At 38.5% G+C, this 6,426-nt stretch overlaps 1 non-coding gene across 1 annotated transcript; it reads right to left on the bottom strand.

The window, feature by feature from the left end:
• Positions 1-2,914: 2,914 nt before the first annotated feature.
• Positions 2,915-2,987, bottom strand: TRNAK-CUU (transfer RNA lysine (anticodon CUU)). The gene has a single exon. It is a non-coding gene; the product is annotated as a tRNA-Lys (tRNA).
• Positions 2,988-6,426: the final 3,439 nt, after the last annotated feature.

Below are 6,426 nucleotides of genomic sequence, written 5' to 3'. Positions count from 1 at the left end.
AAAATTGTCTTTTGTAGAATTCGGATTATTTATTAGAAGATTTTCATTATTGAATAATACAAAATATAAGCTGAAATACAGCTTTATAGAAAGCTATAAAGCGGCAGACACCCAGTGGCTGAGGTTAAGGAATGGAGCCCTCTTTTAAGGGTTGAGTTGTATGCCCCAGAGAGATATGTTGAAGTCCGAACTCCTAACACCTATGAATGTGGCCTTACTTGGAAATAAAGTCTTTGCAGATGTAATGAAATTAAGATGGGGTTATTAGGGTGAGCCCTAATCAGGCACTATGACTGGTGTCCTCATACAAAAAGGAAAATGCCATGTGAGACAGAAACACAAGGAGAAAGGATGTAACAACAGGCAGAGATTGGAGTTAGGCACCTGCAAACCAAGGAACACCGAGGGTAGCTGATGACAGCAGAAAGCTAACAGAAAGAAGCAAAGAACAGATTCTTCAAGACAGCCTTTGAGAGCATGACTCTGCCTACACCTTGATTTCAAGCTTCTAGCCTCCAGAATTGTGAGACAATATATTTCTTTTAAGTAACTCATTTTGGGGTACTTTGTTTATGGCAGCCCTAGGAAACTAATACGCCCTTCTTAATTCACTAATTCAACACATAGTTACTGAACATCTGCCAGATACTAATTTAGGTGCTTGAGATACATTCGTGAGCGAAGACAAAAATCATGCCTTTGTGGACCAACATTCCAAGGGTGTGGGTGAAAGTAAAGAGAGGTAATAATAAAAGAAGATACCTTCTATAGAAAAAATAGTGTAGGATAAAGTGGATGGTGGGGTAGTTGCCAATTAGGGTGATTGTGGTTGGGCTTATAGCGACTCAAAGACAAATTAGGCAAGTGTGACATAATAAGAAATACATATTTGGTGTCTGCCCCTAGTTTCTGACACAGAGCTCCTAAAATCCTTGTCAATTCCTGCGAGATGGGGGTGTTAGGAGCATCTTACACAGAGCTTCTAAATCCCTTGGAATTTCCTGGGTAATAGAAGTGTCTTGTTCTAATGAGGCAACTCTTGGAGGGCTCCTGGATGATTTCTGGATGAGGTCTGGTCGCCAGAAAGTCTAAGTCATGATTAGAAACAGAACTTGGAAATTGATCAATAACTGATCATGCCTGTGTGATGAAGCCTCCAAAAATCCCTAAAATACAGGGTTCACAGAGCTTCCAGGATGGCGAACATATTCAGGTTCTGGGAGAATGCCATGCCAAGGAAAGGACGTGGGAGTTCCACGCTCCTTCCCCATACCTTGCCCTATGCATCTCTCCCATTTGGCTGTTCCTGAGTTGTATCCTTTATAATAAACCAGGAATAAGTAAACTGTTTTCCGGAGTTCTGTGAGCCATTCTAGGAAATTAACAAACCTCAGGAGAGATTGTGGGAACCCCTGATTTATAGTGGGTTTGTCACAAGTGGGGAGGCCTGGACTTGGAATTGGCATCTCACAGAACCATTCACTTTAGACAAGTTGGTCCCTGTTCAACTCAAAACACCAAACATCATCCTCTCCTGCTAAATGAGTGACTTTACCAGTTTCAGCTTTATCCCTCCTTTAGTCTGCTTTCCCTATAGGTAAGATTTATTTAGATGATAGAATTGCCCTTGCTTTCTGAGAACACCCAATCCAAAAGGAACCCTCACTTCCTTAGACCCTCCGCAAAATTCCACAACTATAGCCCCAATCCTATAATAGGTTCTTTCTAACTCCCTCTTCCTGAGACACTGGTTTTTTTTTTTTTTTTTTTTTGGCTGAAGGGCATTGTCAGGTTTAAGAGATGGGAGGAGAGGAATGTGACCTTAGGCGACCGTGGGGTAACTTACCCCAAAGAGGAACAGAGAAATACTGTAGAACGGTAGCCTGCAGGGAAACTAGGTCAAAGTTTTCGTTTTCTTTTAAGATAGAGAATTAACAGCATGTTTGTACGTTGAAGGGAAAAACCGAGAGAGACAAATGAGTCGTTTAGTAGGAGAAAAGCTAGTGGGTAACACGCCGAGTACAGGAACTAGTGCTTCAGGTAGGAGCATGCGTCGTTCATCTGCAGGGTCGGGTGAGTGAGATCCTGGAACGTGCCTGGCTGTGGTGTGGACATTCTCTTCCTGATTACTTCAAAGTTCTCAGTGAAGAGGCGAAAAAGGCGGAAGTCCTGCCTCCCACAATATCTAATTGCCTATTCGAAATTTCACGTCTCAGTTCTTTTGTGCTTCTGTTTCAAAGAGCCTCCCCTCTACCGGAATATTAATTTCCCCAATACCTATCCAATTGTATGGTTAGATTCCAAATACAGTCCCACGAACAATGGGAGAAAACCTGATTGTGCCCTAGTTGTCTAGATCTCACAACAGAAGGAAACATTTCTCACTGTGTATTTCTCCACAAGACATTCCCCCACCTCCACTCCAGGACAAGCCCTATATTGAGAAGAAAAAAAGTAAAATAAACAAGAAAGGACTTTCTTCGAAGTCCTCCGACTCTCTAACTGCTTTTACATAGGATCGCTTGTTTTAGAAAAGCTGCCAATATTGAGGCTCATAATTTTGGTCCGATAGAATAAAACACTGCCCTCTATCAGCAATAATGCAGGTATGCACAGTAACACAGAAAATCAATTTCAACTTTAAACAGTGGCCTTTTCGGTTTCTTCTGTGCTTTACGGAGGAAGTAGGCGAGGGATCCGGGAGAGGAAAAAAATTGCGTTTTTAAGTGCGCAAGCGCAGTTTGAGAACTGTTTCGTTTGCAAACTGCTCTTTTTTCCGAAGATCTGGTTAATATTGACAGTACGTAAATTAATCCGGTTTAAAAAACAAACAAAACCGTTCTTAATTACAGTGCTGTGGAGCGACCTCAAAATATTCAAGGGAAATTTAAGTGCTGTATCAAAAGATGTCTTGCGCCCAACGTGGGGCTTGAACCCACGACCCTGGGATTAAGAGTCCCATGCTCTACCGACTGAGCTAGCCGGGCACTTAGGTGCCAGTTTTCTTTTTTCTTCCCTTGAAGGGTTCAATTACATTTGATTTTTGTTTTCCTATAATTCTTTATTTACATTAAAAAATTTGTCATACTATAACCTCCAAATTCGTTTCTTAAATTCTTTGAAACAGTTCTTTAATTGTATTTAGATTTAATAATTTTTAGTGCGTGTGTATCCCAAAGGCACTGAAAACACGCGTTTCTCATTACAGAATCACTGAATCTCTTTTTCTGAAGTGTTTTAAAATATTTACTGCCCAATACGTTATCTTCTTTACATAAACACGTATCAAGACTGTTCACTTTCTATCAAATGGCATAATGGATTCCTACAATTTGGGGCGTGGCATTAAAAAACAAAGTTTTTAATGAAGTTAGTTACACACACGGAAGAAAAATGGAACTTAGCTATTTTCCTTTAATAGGATCTAGTTAAGGAAAGTTAAATTGAGGAAGCGGATACTGGTTCAGTTAAAATAAGCCCTCTTTCCGGTAACTGCCTGACAATTGAAAGATAGGACCCTGAGAGGTTGTCATTACCATCCATCTCAAGAGACAAGCTGAGAGGAAAGCCTTGTAGAGACTGTGAGTCTTCTGGCAAAGAAAGTTAATTCTAGAAGAAAAGGAGAAGAACTGATTCTGACCGAATTATGACAAGCTGAGACAATGGAATAATCTTCTATGGAAATATATATATTCTGAGATACTAGTGAAGTTCTCTAGATAAGGAACTCTGCAGATTTCTGTGATGGGAGTGGTGTCTATCCTACTGCTCAGAACAGCAAGCTAAAGCCTAATTGTAAACCTGGGAGTAACAGAATCCTTAGGTTACTATCCCTGAAACCCTAAAACACAGTATTTAGAAGTTAAACACATTGGGCATCACATTTCCGAGCTACTTAATTAACACATAATAATAAGGTATGGCATAAAATATGTTTAGATTCCTCAAAGTGCACCTAGGATTTAAGTAGAATATTTAAAATTTCCAAGCTTGAAATATTAATGCAATTATTCACCAACAATTTTTTCCTGCAGTTGCAAATTCTGGCTTATTTTGACAACTTTATAACTTGGCAGAATGTAACTGGGAAGTGAATTTGTATTTATTTGCATTTTCAACACATTTATTAAGTACCTATCATGTGCAAAGCACTGTGTTATGTATTCTAATAGATGGAAGTATAAACCAGACTCTGATAACCAAAAAAACCTTATCACCCTATAAGAAAGTCATGTAGATTACATACCGATTTTATATGCACTACTTCTAAAGTAATTTAAAGTAATTAAAACAAACACATCCATACTCACACCTTTTAAGTCTTCTAATGAATCAGGCAAACAATCACGAACCTTAGACCACAATTCAGTGTATTCTTCCAAGATACGAGATATATCAACAATCCAGCCCCAAAATAGGCAGTTCATCGAGTTCAGAAAGAGCTCCAAATTCATGATTATTAATGAATACACAGTAGGCATTAGACACTCAAATTGTGTTTATCACACACAAGCAGGAAAGTTAATTAAGAGTTTAACTGGATCCCTAAACAAGTTTGGAGTACTTGTAGTTTACCTTCAAGGTGAACCCTCCTAGGACTATACTCTTCAGCTTTCTTCAGCACTTTCTTGGCCTACCCTGGACTAACTCAGGACCCTTCATGAAAAAATTGCAACTAGAACATTTCAGTGAGGGTTAGGCAAATTAAATGGCTAGTCTTCCAAGTATATCCAAATCCTTTCTTTATCCATTTGTTCAAGAATAAAAACTAACCTTTAACTATAATGCTTCATTAGCAGAAATTAGCAATTGAATTTCCTCTTTCTCTCTCACTTTCTACATCTAATTTTTCAGCAAGCCCTACACTTCTAAAATCCATCCACGTATTTCCACCTCCACTGCCGCCACTCTGCTCATTCTCCATTACTGCTTGCCCACCGGACTGCAATAGCTTTCCAACCAGTCTCTGTGCTTCTGTTCTTCCCTGTATTTATCATTCTTCACACAGAAGCAAGAGAGATCATTTGATAAATAAATTAGATCATATCATTCTGCTTAAAAAACTGCTGATGACCTCATGGTAGAAAGCCAATCATTAACTGTGGAAGGAATGACGGAATTAGAAAATCACCATTTGGCAACCATCATCATAATAATTGATTCAAATATGAATCATGGGATACTATAATTAGTGGGTGAAAGGTGAAGGAGTTGCAGGATATTTACATAGTTTCAAGGTGTTTCTTCACAAGATATTTATTGATTACAAAGGGCAAAATTGAAACTATAGTGGAGAAATCTTACGTGATCAAAGTTAACATCATCTGTAGTGGAACAAACTGACATCATGTGCCTCCTAATATAAGATTCTAATATGAATACAAGGTTACTTTTGTGGCATTCCTGACAAAGAATGCATCACCCAAATCTAATCATGAAAAAAGTCACAAACACCTAAACTGCAGAATATTCTACAAAGTATATGTTTTGTATTCTTCAAGTGTTAATGCCATGAAACCTAAAGAAATATTAACAAACAATTTTCCAGATTAAAGGAGACTAGAGACACGACAACTGAATTCAATGTGTGATCTTGGATTTTCTTTTGCTATGAAGGGCATTACTGAGAGATTTGCCAAAATCTAAATGAAGTCTGCAGATCAGAAAAAAGTATTGTTAATTTTCTAATTTTCATAGTTTTACTGTGGATATGTAAAATGATGTTCTTGATTTTGGGGAAATACACACTGAAGTATTTAGCAGTTAAAAATGGCTTTCCAGGGTAAAGGGGGGGAAAAATGGCTTTCCATTTAAAATCAAATTAAAATCCAAACCACTACAAGGTCTGATCCCACTTCCGCCTCTCTGATTTCACTTCCTGTCACTCTCCCCCACTTAATCTCTATGACAGGCCACACTGATCTGACAGTTCCCATAACAAGCCAAGTTTATATTTCAATAACAATCCCAAGTTTCAGTTTAAATATCACCCATTCAGAAAGTCATTCCTTAAGTATCAATAATAGGTCTAAAGTTCAAACTTCCATTGTCTCTTTTTTTTTTTACCACAAGATGCAACTATTTGCCTATTTACTCTTTGTTGCCTATTTCTTCCCAGTGAATGTAAATGTCTCCTTCACCGTTTTATCAGCCGGCAGTATTTAACTGAGTACTTGGGACATATAGAGCTCAACAAATAATAGTTAATCAGTCTTATCCTTAATTCTACTAAATAGAGTCACACTCAAAAAGAGTCCTAATGCTTCTGTAAAATTCCGACCTGAGCTTAAAGGTGATACACTTAGAGCGCACGTTCCTTCTTTTTTGTTAGAATAGGTGGATGAAGGGGATGCCATCAATATACTGGTTTAGAACAAGGCCGCCAAGGGTGGAGGGAAACCCTCTCCCCTACCGTTTTCTCTGGTC

Source organism: Neophocaena asiaeorientalis, unplaced genomic scaffold (genome assembly GCF_003031525.2).
Source record: "Neophocaena asiaeorientalis asiaeorientalis breed wild unplaced genomic scaffold, Neophocaena_asiaeorientalis_V1.1 scaffold603, whole genome shotgun sequence".
Classification (NCBI taxonomy): domain Eukaryota; kingdom Metazoa; phylum Chordata; class Mammalia; order Artiodactyla; family Phocoenidae; genus Neophocaena; species Neophocaena asiaeorientalis.
This window is presented reverse-complemented; position numbering and strand designations above follow the sequence as displayed.